The following is a 16,861-nucleotide window of genomic DNA, read 5'->3' as shown; positions in this document are numbered from 1 at the left end:
GCAAAACGAGATCAACGGCCCCAGGCCTGCCAGAAAAGACAGGTCTTCACAGCTTTTCGGAAGGCCAGTAGGGTGGGGATGGTCCGGACCTCAGGAGGTAACTGGTTCCAGAGAGCTGGGGCAATCACAGAGAAGGCCCTCCCCCATGGGCCCATCAGCCGGCATTGTTTAGCTAACGGGACCCGGAGGAGACCAACTTTGTGGGATCTTACTGGTCGCTGGGAGCTATGCGGTAGAAGGCGGTCTCGAAGATAACCTGGCCCTGAGCCATGTAGGGCTTTAAAGGTAATAACCAACATCTTGAATTGTGACTGGAGACCAATAGGGAGCCAGTGCAGCTCGTGGAGAATTGGTGTAATTCTCCACGAGGTGCACCCAGGACATCTCTCGCAGCTGTGTTCTGGACCAACTGTAGTTTCCAAACACTTTTCAAGGGTAGCCCCATGTAGAGCGCATTGCAATAATCTAACCGTGAGGTGACAAGGGCATGAGTGACTGTGAGGAGAGCCTCCTGATCCAAGTAGGGTCACAATTGGTGCACCAGGCGAACCTGTGCAAAGGTCCCCCTTGCCACAGCTGACAGATGTTGCTCCAATCTTAGCTGTGAGTCTAGGAGGACACCCAAATTGCGAGCCCGTTCTGAGGGGGACAATTTCTCCCCCCCCCCCAGAACTAAGATGGACAAGCAACATAGTCTTTAGGAGGCAATACCCAGAGCCACTCAGTGTTATCTGGGTTAAGTCTGAGTCTGTTGACTCCCATCCAGACCCTCAGAGCCTCCAGGCACCAGCACATCACATCCACTGCATCACGGAATTGATGCGGGGTAGAGATATACAGCTGGGTATCATCAGCGTATTGCTGATATCTCACCCCGTATCATCGGATGATCTCACCCGGCGGCTTCATGTAGATGTTAAATAGGAGGGGAGAGAGGACCGAGCCCTGAGGCACCCCACAAATGAGGGGCCTAGGGGTCAACCGCTGTCCTCCCACCAACACCGACTGTGACCGACCAGAGAGATAGGAGGAAAACCACCATAACACGGTGCCTCCCATTCCCAACTCCCTTAGTCGTCCCAGAAGGATACCATGGTCAATGGTATCGAAAGCCGCTGAGAGGTCAAGTAGCACCAAGATGGAGGAATGACCCCCACCTCGGGCTCGCCAGAGATCATCCATCAGTGTGACCAAAGCAGTTTCCGTGCTGTAGCCAGGCCTGAAGCCCGACTGAAAAAGGTACAGATAATCCGTTTCATCCAATGACCGCAGGAGCTGAAGTGCCACCACTTTCTCTACAACCTTTCCCACAAAGGGTAGATTGGAGACTGGACAAAAGTTCTTTAATTCTGCTGGATCCAGGGAAGGCTTCTTGAGGAGGGGCCTTACAACTGCTTCCTTTAAGGGCTGCGGGAAGGACCCCTCCCTCAAGGACGCGTTAACTAAAGCCTGGATCCAGCCTCATGTCATCTCCCTGCTGGCCGAAACCAGCCAGGAGGGGCACGGGTCCAATAAACAGGTGGAGGAACTCATCGCCCCTACAGCCTTGTCCACTTCCTCAGGAGTCACTGGCTCAAACTCCTCCCACACAATAGGACTAAGACACGCCCCTATCATCTCGGTCGGTATTGCCCAATCAGAGTCCAGGTCTATCTGAATCTGGGCGATTTTATCCAACAGAAACTGTAGAAATTCCTCAGCTCTACCCTGCAAGGGCTCCTCCATTCCCCCAATATTAAGGAGGGAGCGAGTTACCCTAAACAGGGTGGCTGGGCGAGAATCAGCGGATGCAATAAGAGTGGAAAAATATGAACATTTTGCCACCCATATCGCCACTAAGTAAGTCCTAACAAAGGCTCTTAAAAGCGTTTGGTTGGATTCGGATTTACTGGTCCTCCAGCGTCGCTCTAGATGTCTCTTCTGGCACTTCATCTCCCAGAGCTCCTCAGTAAACCAGGGAGCTTTCCTGGATCCGCTGCCATTGAGAGGCCACAAAGGCGCAATCTGATCCAATGCCCCAGATGCCGCCTTATGCCAGGCAGCCACTAGGGTCTCAGCCGGACTGTGGACAAGGGAGTCAGGTATCTCCCCAAGCTCCTTCTGAAACCCTTCAGGGTCCATTAGGCGTCTGGGGCAGACCACTTAATCGGCCCCGCCTCCGTGTGATGGAGAAGTGGCATCTTAAAGTCCAGTCTCAGCAGGAAATGATCTGACCGATATCTCTATACCCCAGTTAGAACTGGCTTGAGAATACTGGGAGTTGAAATCCATACACCTTAAAGTTGCCAAGATTAAAACACTGAGTTAGAGAATTAGGAGCTGTTGGCAATCTAGCTGATTCATTCTAACCTTGTTTTGGATTACATTACTTCAAAGGGATTCTGTAGTTCTTCCAAGATGAAGTGGAATTCTGAACAGAGCAATCTGAATTTGCTGAATCCATTTTTTTTTTCATTTATAGAGGAAACATGGTTGAAAAGTAGGAGAGAGAAAATGTAGTTGAATGACTGACAGGTTCAACTTCCTGTCATATGGAAAGTTGTTTTGTGGATTTTCAGTCAAGGTTATTTTTTCAAGAGGAGCTACTATGTCATATGCCATGTTATGCCAAGATCTTTTCTGTATTGTTAGTTCTTTTTTATCTGAGCAGAAACATTTCAACAGTTTTGGTTTCATGCACCAGATCCTGATGTCCTAATGCTAGATCTAACTCCTACCCAAATCCAGATGACCACATTAGTTCTAAAATTTGGCATTTCCTGTAGGTCTTTGGTTATCAGGATGACTGCAGATTAAATATGGTACAGTGGTGGCTTGCTACAGGTTTGCTCCCGATCAGGTGAACTGGTAGTGGCGGGAGGTTCCACCCACCCACCCAGATGCTTCCGTGCGTGTGAAGAAGTTTCTGCGCACTCACCGAAGTGTTGCACATGTGCACAAGCCTGCGCATGCCCACAAGCGAACCGGTAGTGACAGGTTTTGAAACCCGCACCTGATATGGTAGCTCTAATTTATACATCATCTCTACAAGGAGGAAATCTATGACTCAGATGGGAACAGAGATTTATCTGAAATGTAATGATATTTTTATGAATAAAGAATTCAATTCTAGAGTTTAAATAAAAAACACAAGGTGTGTCTTTTGGAAAATTGACCAAATGATACAAGTTTTCTTCTATCTCTCTGTCATTCAGATGCTAAGAGCAAATGGGTAACTGCAAAGCTCTCCTTTTCTCTTTCAAGCTCTACAGTTTTTGATCTTTAAAGTAGACTTTGACTTTTGAACCTGACCTAAAGACAACTTCAGAAAAGGGGTCATTTTCTAATGACTTCTCTAATAGCAGACTTCTATCTGTAATGCCAGCCAACCTATTGATGGTTTGGGAGAATAGCAAATGTCATTTTTATAATTGTTATACAATTATTGTACTTTTGTATGATTAAATTTATTGTACTTTTACTCAGAGAAGATTTAAAGTTTTTTTTAAGAATCTCTGGTTTGAAAGTAATTATTTATCCTAACTTGAGTAGATAGCATCATACTATTTCACCATGGTCAGCAAAATATAAAAGGCCATTCAGAAAAAAATCATAATTATGAGGCATATTTATTCTATTAATCTTCAAGCAATTTTATGAAAAAGATAATTTGCTTTCTACTTTTTTTCATGGAAAACATTTTGATGAAATTTGCAGGACAGTTTATGAGGATTTAAGACTTCTTTTATCAGGTTGTTTTATATTTCATGGGGAAAAAATAACTTTCTAGTAGTCCTTGGTCTAGAATCTCTTAACTTCCAAGGTATGATTTCTGAGAATAGCTCCTCCCATGGGGCTGTTTTGCATTAGAAATCTTGGACAGCCAAGAAATTTTCAGAATTCTGGAACAAGGTAAAACCAGAAACCATTACCAACAGTAGCATCCTTTGCCACACTTAACAATGAAGTCAATTCAAAATAAAAATACAGATAATCCTCGATTTACAGCCACAATGGAGCCAAAAATTTTCATTGCTAAGCAAGACAGTTTTGCCCTATATCACGACCTTTCTTGTTAAGTGAATCTCTGCAGTTGTTAAGGTACTAACATGGTCGTTAAGGGAATCCAACTTCCCCATTGACTTGGCTTGTCAGAGGCAGTAAAATGTGATTTCATGACCCCCAGGATACTGCAACCATCATGAATATGAGCCATTTTCCAAGCATCCAAATTTTTATCATGTGAGAATGGGAATGCTGCAATGGTTGAAAGTGAAAAAAAGTCATGTCACTTTTGCAGTGCAGTGTAACTTCAATGGTCACTAAATGAACTAAGTCGAGAACTACCTGTAATAGAATCCTCTTTCACTGGATAAGTAGGAATGGAAAGTTCACTGAAAAATTACAAGAATAGCAATAGCACTTAGACTTATATACCACTTCATAATGCTTTACTCTCTAAGCAATTTACAGAGTCAGCATATTGCCCCCAACAATCTGAGTCCTCATTTTACCGACCTTAGAAGGCTGAATCAACCTTTAACCAGTGAGAATCGAACTCCTGGCAGTGAGCAGAGTTAGTCTGCAATACTGCATTCTAACCACTGCACCATCACATTTAAAAGAAGGCTAAAGGACAGTGTTAAACATTGCCAAGAAATTTCTCATTAGTGTAAGTTCCTGACAATACTAACCCTTGATACTATGCTTCATTTTTTAAATTTTATTTTATTGCACAACAGTTTCCATAGATGCCTTGTCACATCTATTTCAGTAGTATAGGGGTATCAGTACACACAGAGATTGTCTTTTCCAGATAGCTAGCTGCCCTGAGTTTGGCTAAAGGCTTTGGCAATTTGACAGATGGAGTATTTTTCTCTTTTGTGTTTTTTTTAATTCAGTGTCTAATTTGAAAATAAATTAAGTCATACAATGCATATTAAAGAATGACTGGTGGTCTTATCCGGTCTTATCCCTAGTACAAAGACCAACTTGAATTTATTCTATCCAGGGTTCAATATTTACTCTGCAGCTTTTCCCCATGACACATTATATGTGTGTACATGTGTGTCCAAAGGGCAGTGCATATTACACACACATATACACATACACACACACACTGTGATCTGCATAGGTGGCACAAAAGTGAAACAATATTTTTACTGCAGCTACAAAGAACTGGTTAAGGCATCCAGCAAGAACCTGAAAGAGTTTTAATCCTGCCCTGGCTATAAAGACAGTTGGGTGAACTTGGGTTAGTCACTTTTTCTCAGCCCTAGGAAGAAGGCAATGGCAACCATTTCCAAAAAACCTTGCCAAGGAAATGGTGGGGGCTTCTCCAGGCACTCCCTAAAAATCAGTCATGATTGAACAGAAGGGGAAAAATGGTATAGAAACTTGCAGAACAGCTAATTGCCATCAGTATTATTAAGTTTTGGATTTAAATTGAGGGGAAAGAGCTGTTTGGTTTTTCAAACAGAATAAGCCAGTAACTGTACACATTTTGAAAAGGAAACATAACAGTTTGAAAGGGCAAAATTAGCATGTTTCCATTAAATGCTTGAACAATCAAACTTCTTCGTCCAATATAGAAATAACTCCGCTTGAAAATATGATTGAGTTGATGTTTCTGTGGTGTGCTTTGGAACGGACATCACTGCATAATGAGAGGATTTAGACATTGAAATTTATAACCTAAATTTCTTTGATTTTCACAAGTATTACATTATCCATATTAATCATGGATTAGAGATTTGCAGCAAAAACACTTCCCCTTTAGCCCTTGCCAAATGTGTGCTACAACATTTGTATTTTTTCCCAGTTAGTCATACAGCCCAGGTGTCTACAAAGGGCTGAGCAAATTTGCTTTGGGGCCTTGGAATTGAAGGCAGAAGCCAACCAGGAACAATATATTGTATTTGTTTAAACTTTCATGCCCATGAACATCTGTGATGCAGGAGACAGTTTTATAGAGAGCAAAATAAAATGTTGACAAATGGCTTGGTAATCAACTGCAACATGCAATAAATCATTGAAATGCCAATAACACTTTCCGGACGAGTCTTGAAAGGTCATTATGATGTCATCATATATCTTGCAGTGCCAAACAAAGCAAACAGAACATGTTGGGAACAGCATTACAGGGGAGCATCTGTCACTTCTAATTAAGAATTAACAGTGAGCCATATATAAAAAGAAATAAACTTCTCTGTCATCCCTTTACTCTGATTCCATGGGCTCCAATCTCAATATCTAGATTACACCTTCAAAAATCAGTCTGGAAATATTTACAGGGTAGTCACAAAAGGGAAGGAAAAAATTCTGGCCACCACTGAGTAGGAAATATGTCCTTGTGAGCTGGTTCAATTATATAAATAAATTTGCTTGCTAATTAGTTAATATAGTCCATAAACTCATTGCATGACACTCTGAAGCATACTGTATACTAACCAATTGTATAGTTTAACTCAGGCTGATATGCAGATTTAACTATGGAGTATTTATTTATAGTTCAAAATATCATCCAAACCCAGAAAATTAACAATAATAACATGGATAACCAGAGTCAACCGGAAGTGTTGCGGCGAGACAGTCGGGGATTAGCGGGCTCTGATGAGCCTCGCAAAATCCCGGGCTGATGAACCGCTGTAGAGGGGTCTTTGGACCAGATCTGTCCTGCAGGGTCAGAGAAGAAAGAGAGGCACCTCGGAAGACCAAGAGGAACAGGCAAGTTCCTCAGAGGTCGGAGATTTTTCTCTCTGACTTTGCAGCGGGGGGTGGGTGGGGATGGGCAGCAGCCATTACAACCGCCAGCAAGATGGGGCAACCAGATTAAGCAATGTGCAGGAGCGGAGAATTGAACAGAATATTGAAGCCAGGTGAGTGATATCTAATTCATAGGCAAAAAGAAAGAAAAAAAGACTTTTAAAATAATTAAAGTCCTGGAGCTATAACAGCGGCTAATAGGCACCGGAAAGGATGGAAGAAGAAGACTAGGTGGAAGTTATAAAGTGATAGAACCCAACTAGAAATTTGTTTTTGAATTTAAGTAATTGGAGAACTTTAAAAAAAATTAGAAGAATTAAGAACCCGAAAAGATTCTTTTTAATTTGGAAACCTTAAAGAGAGGAAGATTAAAAGAATAAAGAAAAACTTGTAATAGAAGGACTGGTTAATGACTTTAAATTGAAACTAAATTGGAATGCAATGAGCAATTTAGACTATGTATATTTGGACTGAATTTTAAATTGTTTTGGTGCATATAAAGGTGAAAAAGAAGAAAGGGGGGAAAAGTCAAACAAGCTAAAACTGTTACAGTGAATTGCAACTAAAATGGACACCTTTCAAGTTTGTTACTTGTAATTACTTGTAATTGTGGATTGTAGAAAGCCATCTTCAGGAGGAAAAAATTATTACATCACTGAATTTTTGTTTTGGAAAAAGAAAGGAAAAAAAACCTTGGACTTTGAAAGGGATAACAGCGTGTGAGAAAATTCAAGGAGGCTTTGTTTGTTCACAAGTGTTTTGGCTTGGAGAAAAGGAAAAAAAAGAGGACTATAGCATAACTTCAGTTGGAACAATATCAACTTAAAAAGAACAAAATGGTGTAGGAACTGAAGGAAATGATGATAATGATGTACTTATCATTGAAAACTGAAATAAGGGAAATGACTAAAATGATGCATGAAAATTGAAACTTGATGATCAGAAAATGGATTTAGGATATATTCAAGCTGAAAAAGAAACAACTAATGAGAAACAAGAAAAAGAGACTGATAATAAAGAAGAAGACAAAGACAAGGAGACTGATTATGGAAATTTAAATGATTATTTGGGTAGCAATAATAAAAATAATAATAAAATAATAAATAATAAAATAATAATAATAAAAAGGAGAACTTTACATTGGGCTTAACAATGGAAGAAATAGAAAAAGGGGAAAGAAATAAAAAAAAGAAAAGAGGGTGGAATAGAAAGAATATAAAAAACGTAAATGATTATACTGGGATTATCAGTGGGAAAATAAGAAAAAGGGGAAAGGGATGAAAAATAATGGGAAAGATACAGCAAAATAAAAGTGTTTATGATTTTAAAAAACAAATTTATTGCATTGGGACTAACAGTAGAAAGATAAGAAAAATAGAAAAGAGAGTTCAGGATTTTAAAATACAAAAAAGAAGAAGGGGAAAGAAAAAGAAAATAAAACATAAAGATGGGAAGGGAGAAAGAAAAGCAAGAGGAATATGGGGTAAAGGAAATGGCCACTAGGTATTGGATTATGAATTAATTAGATATATTTAAATGGTCCTTATAAAAATGTTATAAAAATGTTGAAGTGTATTATTTGGAACAGTTGATAAAGAAAAAACTATTTGAGATTGGAACAAGAGAATTTAAGAAAATAGTTGGGAATTGTATTATGTTAATTTGAATTTAAAATTAGGGGTATTGGAGTAAGATTGATATTAAATTGATTCTTTAACTAATTAATGAAACTATGATATTTGGAGTATAAGAGACAAAAGTATAAATAATTGATGAAGTAACAGAATGGTAAATAATAAACTGTTTAAGTTAATATAAAGAAATGAACCGTATTTTTAAGGAAGTGAGTTTAAAATATATGGATGTATGCTGCATGTAAGGACTGGAATATTTTTAATTAATGAAGGGTATTGTAACAAATGGAATATTTTTAATTATATATTTGGAACTCAACTAAATAAGAAAAGAAAGTTGTAATGAAATTAGATTATGAATTAATTAGATATATTTAATTGGTTTTGATAAAAATGTCAAAATGTACTATTTGGAATAATTAGTAAAGAAAAAACTATCTGAGATTGGAACAAGAGAATTCAAGAAAATAATTGGGAATTGTATTATGTTATATAAATTTAAATATAGGGGTATTGAAGTAAGATTTATATTTAATTGATTTTTTTTCTTTATTGAATATGTTTAACTGTTGAAATGTATTATTTGGAATAGTTGATAAAAGAATTATTGATGAGTAGAATAAGAGAATTTAAGGAAATAATTGGGGATTGTATTATGTTCTGTGAATTTAAATTTAGGGGTTCAAATTTTAAGGAGAGAAAAGAAAAAAGGAATTATACTAGGATGAGATGTTAAGATGAAGGGTAATATTGGTTTTTTAAATTTAGAGAAAATAAAAGATATGAGAAAAATTGAATATATAAAATTATGTTAAAGATGAACAAAAATCTGTACAAATTCAAAACCGGGCCAATATGTTCAGAAAAGATGCATTGTATGTTTGTCTGTGAGTTTTTTAAAAAAAAAAACTTTACAATAATAATAATAATAATAATAACCTATGTAAACACTGCCATAGAGTTTAGAGATGCTTAGATACCATTTAGTCTATTGCTTCCCAACCTGGACAACTTTGAGATGTGTAGCTTTGGTGATTGTTGCCAGTTGTGTCACCTTTATTAACCATTCCTATATTGTGGATAAAGTTAACCCTCATGAGAGAAATATCACTGAAGAAATTCATCTGTAATTGGAAGCATTTGGTGGACTTTTGGCAGGAGATAGAGAAAATTTTGACATGTGGATTTGATCACTGATAACATTTTAAAAGGATTTTTTTTTTAATTTCCCCTTTCCTATTTGGGGGAACAAAAATGAACATTTTATTATAGCCTTAAATTAAGTCAAAAGTAAACATTATTTATGTCCTTGGAAGAAGAAGCTAGAAGTCATTCTTTGCATATATTTGCATTTCTTTTTCCTTTTTTATACTTTTTCACACTTCTACTCCTATTCTGTTTTTACTCTTTATTGTTTCTTTTGAGTCTTCATTCATAGGATGATGCTCTAGTCATTTACCTTTGGCACTGAAATTAAAAAAGAGTTCATGCCAGTCTGGTGCTTTTTGGTGCTTTTACTCTTACATGTCAAGTATGTTAGTGTAAAATAATCACATCTCAATAATGTTGACATTGCTTGGCAAGGATTTTTTAAAAAGTCATGTCTGCATCTCTCCTTTGCACAGGTTGAATCTGCCTTGGGATAAAGTTGGATAAACATTTCAGCATGCAGAATTTTTTTTTTCTTTTTTTTTTATTGCAAAAGTTTTACAATTACATTTTCACCCCTTTTCCCCCCCCACCTCCCCCCCCAGACTTCCCAACCTCCCTAACCCTCCCTAACCCTCCCCTCCCCCCCAGACTTCCCTATAATATACTCATACTCATAAAAAACCCTTAATATAACACTTATATATAAACTTGAACCCCTCCCTCCCCTGTATAATTTTTCTCTTTACCTCCTTACATTAAAATATTTCCAATACATTATTTTCAAATAAAAGCTATTTGATACTTTCTAGTTTGATATTTGTTCTGAACATATTCTATCCACCTTTTCCATTCCCATTCATAAGTCTCTTGTGAACAATCTTTTAAATATGCTGAAATCTTCGCCATCTCTGCAAAACTGGCCATCTTCAAAGTCCATTCCTCGATAGTGGGCAAAGCTTCATTCTTCCAGTATTTACCTATCAACAATCTTGCTGCTGTTATCATATACAATATCAATTTTGTTTCACCCAATGTAAAACCCTTAACTATACCCAATAAAAACAGTTGTGGAGAAAATTGAATTTTTTTCTTTAAAACATTCTGCATGACCCACCAAATTTTTATCCAAAAAGCCTTAACTTTCCTACAGGTCCACCAAACATGATAATACGTAGCATCCAAACATTCACATCTCCAACATTTTGGCTGAACATTAGGGTACATACATGACAACTTTTTGGGATCTAAATGCCATCTATAAAACATTTTATAGAAATTTTCCCTCAGGTTCTGCGACTGTGTAAATTTAACATTCTGAACCCAAATTTTTTCCCATGTTTCCAACATCACTGGTTCTTCAAAATTTTGTGCCCACTTAATCATACAGTCTTTAACTAATTCGGTTTCTGAGTCCCTTTCTAGCAAAACATTATAAAGCCTTTTGATATGCATTGGACCTTTCTCTCTTATATGTCTAACCAATTCTTCCTCGTGCAACATAATACCAGTTTTTTGGTCCTCTTTCCATCTCAATTGTAATTGATTATATTGTAACCAAGTTAAATTAATCCCTTCGTCCAACAGTGTCTGCAATATCTTCAGCTGCCATCTGCCCGCATCTGTAAAAAGAACCTCTTTGTATAAAAACCCCCCGAGTGACATTATATTTGTATTCCACAAAGTATGACCAAGATCCAGCCATAGCGGTATTTTATAATCCCATTTGAGTCGATGCTTCTTCCAAACTCTCATCAAAGAGTCCCTAAGTATATGACTTTTAAATACTTTATCAACTTTGTCATCATAAAATAAGTAAGCATGCCATCCAAATTCAAGATCAAAACTTTCTGCATTCAATATTCCAGCCTTTTTACTTCCAAACCAATCACTTGTTAAAGTTAAAGCTGCTGCATCATAATATAGCTGTAGGTTTGGAAGTTTAAGACCTCCTCTTTCTGGAACATCTTGCATAATTTTCAATTTCACTCTCGGCTTCTTCTCGTTCCAGACGAACTTATTCACTCCAGATTGCCAAACTTTCAATTGTTTATCACTTTTGAGCACCGGAATCATTTGAAACAAAAAAAGAAATCTTGGCAAAATATTCATCTTAACTGCTGCTATTCTTCCAAGTAGAGACAGCTGCAGTTTTTTCCAAGTCTCCATATCTTTCTGCACCTCTCGCCACAACACCTCATAGTTATTTTGAAACAATTTCATGTTTGATTCTGCAACCTGAACTCCTAGATATTTTATTTTAGGTACAGTCTCAAAACCTGCCCTCCTTTCAAGCTCATGTTTACGATCTTGTGTCATGTTTTTAGCTATCATTTTAGTCTTTTTTGGATTCAATCTAAAACCTGAAACTTTACCATAGTCTTGTATAATGTCCTTCATCAAGATTATTGATTCCATTGGTTGTGATAGGGTAACAACCAGATCATCTGCAAATGCCTTTATTCTGTAATCCTCTTGCCTAATCTTTATACCTTTCAAAATATTAGAGTCCCGTATTGTATTTAGCAAGACTTCTAGTGTTAAAATAAATAAAAGTGGGGACAACGGACATCCCTGTCTTGTTCCTTTTTCAATTTTAAACTCTGTTGTCAGACTTCCATTAATAATGATCTGTGCCTTTTGCTCTTGATAAATTGCCGAAATCGCCTGTATAAATTGATCCCCAAAGTCCATCTTTTTCAAAGTCTTTAATAGAAAATTCCAATCCACTCTATCAAAGGCCTTCTCTGCGTCCAAAAAGACCAGCACTGCAGGGATCTGTTTATTCTTCTCAAGATATTCCAATAAATCTATTACTTGCCTTACATTGTCCTTCATATATCTGCCCTCGATAAATCCCGCTTGATCATCATGAATCACCTTTTGAATTACTGGCATCAACCTGTTGGCTAGTACTTTCGCAAAGATTTTATAATCTGTATTCAAAAGAGATATTGGTCTATAGTTCTCTGGTTTTTTAGGACCGATTTGTTCTTTTGGTATCAAAGATATGTAAGCTGTTGTCCATGATGGGGGTATTTTACCCCCTTGCTGAATATTGCAAAATAAATCTCTAAGTTGTTCCACCATTTCAGCTTGCAAAGTTTTGTAATACACTGCGGTCAAGCCATCCATGCCAGGAGCTTTGGCTGTTTTTAACTGTTTAATTGCTACTATTATCTCCTCCTCTGTTATAGGATAATTCATTCTTTCCTTTTGTTGATCAGTAATTTTTGTAACTCTTTTATCGTTTAAATATTTTTCTATAAGTCCATTCTGCACCTCCTCTTTAGCATATAATTTAGTATAATAGTCCACAAAAGCTTCTTTAATTAATTTTTGTTGAAAGATTTCTTTCCCTCCAATATCAATACTATCAATAGTCCGTATACTTTGTTTTTTCCTCAATGTGTAAGCCAACCATCTGCCCGGTTTATTAGCGTTACAAAATGTGTTATGCTTCGCATATTGTAAGTTTGTTGCAACTTGTTCCGCCATAAGCATTTGAAATTGGTCTTTCAAAAGTTTTATAGCACTACGTATTCTTTCATCTGTTGGATTTTTAATAAGTAACTGTTCTTTATTCTTTATTTCTATTTCCAGTTCAGATCTTTTCTTTTGTCGGAACAGTCTATGTTTAGAGTTCATGTAGATAAGTACCCCTCTCATATAAGCTTTACTTGCATCCCACACAATTTCAATTGGGGTACCTTTATTCAAATTTATTTCAAAAAATTCTTTCAAATGCTTTTTAAGTTCTGTTGTATTTTTTTCATATCTAAACAAATTCTCATTTAATCTCCAAGAACGTCTCTCAACCTTGTCCATCTCAATTTCTATCCATACTGGGCTATGGTCAGTCAAAGTTCTTGGAAAAATCTTTGTTCTTTTTGTCTTAACAAGTAAATCATCTGTCAACAAAATAAAGTCAATCCTAGAGAAGGATCTGTGTCTGTCAGAAAAAAAAGTATAGTCCAATTCTTTTGGATTATGTATTCTCCAAACATCTTTTAGTTCCATATCTTCTTTCATGTCAAAAAAGGTCTGTGGTAATCTGATCCTAGACTTTGCCAAACTCTTTTTATCTAATTTAGAGTCGATTACTCCATTCCAGTCTCCCATAATTAAAATAGATCTGTAATCCCATTGCAATATTTTAGTATGTAACATCTTATAGAAATAGTCCTGTTGTTGATTGGGAGCATAAATTCCAATCAGAAGAATTTGGCCATTTGCTGTAGACAATTCAATTGCTACAAACCTACCATCTTCATCTGTTTCTATAACTTTAGCTGTTAACTTTTTATTTACATAAATAACCACACCATTCTTTTTTTGCGAAGTTGAAGATATAAAATGTGTTCCTAGTTTGGAGTTTATCAAATATTTTTGATCTTGAGTTGTGATATGCGTTTCTTGTAAACAAATTATATCATTATTAAATTGTTTCAAATATGTAAATAATTTCTTCCTTTTCTGTGCTGAATTCAACCCATTAACATTCCAGGATAAACACTTAAACGTCATCACCCTCTTTCTGGAGCAAAGAGCAAAATAATTGAAGGTCATCCGAAAGCTTCGATCTCGCTCCTCCCATGGCTCCAGTCTCTTGTGCAGTACTCTTAACTGCCTCCTTGTCTTGTCTTTCCTGTTGTTGTTGTTGCTTTTGTTTAAGTAACTTAGATTGAGCTCGAGTTATACGTTGATCCTTAACTTCAATCATCCGAACCGGGTCCAAGATTGGAGAAGATTCCAGCAAGGGCTCATCCAGAAAACCTCCTTCTGCACCTTGCACTTCCTCTAATTCCTGCTTAGACTGTTCTTGCAGTTCTCGTTGAGGTTGCTTCTCTTCACTCTCTTTAATCTCCAAAACTGTAGATGTACGTGGAGATGGTGTTCTTTCCTTAAGAATAGTAGTATAGAAGTGCTGTGCCTTCTCCACGGTATTCAAACGGTATCTTTCTCCCTTGTATCTGAAAATTATGCCAACTGGTGCGTCCCACCGGAAAGGTATCTGTAAATTTTGCAATTCCTTAACAAGAAAGCCAAATTCTTTTCTAGCTTTCAGCATTTTAGGAGGCAATTCTTTATAAATTCCAATTCGTGAGCCCCCCACTTGTACAGAAGTGTAAAAGGATTTTTGCAGGATATCGTTTCTTATTTCTCTATCTGTAAAATATATGACCACATCTCTAGGTAATTGTCTTTGTCTGGCCACCCAGGAGTTCACTCTGTAAATTTTGTCTATTTTGTGAAAAACCACATCAGGATTAACTTGTAAAATCTTGGCCAGGGCCTCAGAACAAACTTGTCTCAAATCCTGTCTTTCCTCCTCTCGAATTCCTCGAAGCCGTATAGCAAACTCCATTGCCCTGAATTGTATCATGACAATCTCGTTTTCAACTCTTTGCATTTTATTGTCAACATCAGCAATTTTATAATCATTGTCTTTCATCTTAGCATTAACTTCTGATTTAAGTTCTTCAACTTTAAAATCAACTTTCCCAATAAATTCTGCCAGGCCAGATGCCACTTCTGATATTTTTTTGGTCACCTTGTTTTGATTCTGTTTCACCATATCTTTAACTTCATTAATTTCCTGCATAAACTCCTGATGTGATTTTTGAAGTTTATCATCTATCTCCTGTTGAGATTTTTGAAATTTATCATCCAAAGTTTTAGAAATAAATTCTTTTAAATCTCCCACATCAAATTCTTTTTTCTGAGTCTGTAGCTGTTGAGCAGGGGGAAGCTGTGTTTCATATTTGTGTGTGGGGGATCCCCCCCCTGTTGCCTTCCCTTCCTGCTTCTTTGAAGCCATCCTGCCACGTGATCTAGTTTTTCTAAAGAGGGAAGTTCCTTTTCCTTTCCCTCCTTCACAAAGACTTCTAAAAAAGTCCCCCAGATTTGATCAAATAAAGGTTGAAGTAAAGCAAAGTCAAGTATTGAAAAGGGAGAAATTTTCCACTTGTTTCTCTTATTACAAACAAGGCAACTTTGTAGCAACTTGGAAACTTTGTAACAAAACAAGATAACTTCACCAATCCACACTCGCTGGCTCGTTAACTCTAAGGCTGAGCGCCATGTTTTTTCAAAGCACTTTCACTCATTCGCATTTTTCTCAGTTTAAAAAGTCAACAAAGTGCTAATACTTGTGTTTCCAAGTTTCAGGATTCAGGTAATTTCGCTGTTTATTAAAGCTGGTTCTTTTCGCTTTGAGTTTCCTGCAGCCGGCTTGTTCTGCAAAAGCAGAATCGTCCCACGTCGCCCAGAGTTTCAGCAGGTTGGGAGGGAGCCACGCCTGTTCTCTCCCCAGAAACTTCCCTGGGGGGTTACAGGGGCTCGACCTGTGCCCTGCGATCTCTACTTCCTCAATCCTATGGATTTTGAAGTTTTCGAGCCGCTTCTTTGTCTCGAAGCAGCTCTACGGGCGGCGGGGCTGGCGGAGCTTCAAAAGGCGCCGCCGTCGCCGAAGATAGGGAAACCGGAAGTCCACAGCATGCAGAATTTTCATGGGTAACATTTGTAAAATATGATTGACTTTCTATCCATAAGATTTCCAATTATTCCAATAACATTTGAAGCTCCTCCCACCTTGCTGACTAGACAGGGTTTAAAATATCTGATGATTTTATGAAACCAAACTACCCATCATACTCATTATTCCTATGAGGAAGATGGATTTTGCAAGGAGTAAATCATATATAGAACATAGTCTTGTGATATACTGTATCATCTGCAAAATGCAGAACATAGTCTAATAATGTCATTTCAGGTGATGCATATAATGATAACAGTCATCTATTTCATTTTATATACAAAGGGTTTTTCTGAATATCCCTCTTCAGTAAGACACTGTTCGTATTACCAGCTCTACCATTGGATAGAATAAGGAGGGCAGTTTTCCCTATTGAAAGATCTTGGAAGACCATCTATGGACTTTGAAAGACCTTCAAACAATAGTTACCCATTCCAGTGGTGGGTTCCTCCTGGTTCGGCCCAGTTCGGCTGAGCAGGTAGCGGTGACGATATGATGTCACTGAACCGGTTCTTTTTGTTCGGGAGCTGGGCCCTCCCACCCGCCCCGTGTTATTCTTAACTTTTATTTGGCCCCGCCCCCAATCTATTTGCTGTCTCCCGAGTCCCAGCTGATCAGCTGGAAAGAAAAAAACTGTTTAAACTCTTGCCGCAGGGCTTCAAAGGGCCGCCCTACAGCTGATCAGTGTTAAAAGGCAGTGTGGTAGTAGACAAGTGCGCTTGAAAAACAAATGGGTAGACTGGTGCCTCCAAAAACAAATGGGTAGACCAGAACGCTCCAAGAACAAATGGGTAGA

Source organism: Pantherophis guttatus, chromosome 9 (assembly GCF_059756535.1).
Source record: "Pantherophis guttatus breed Tessera chromosome 9, ASM5975653v1, whole genome shotgun sequence".
In the NCBI taxonomy this organism is placed as follows: Eukaryota; Metazoa; Chordata; class Lepidosauria; order Squamata; family Colubridae; genus Pantherophis; species Pantherophis guttatus.
Note: the sequence above shows the minus strand (reverse complement) of the source record.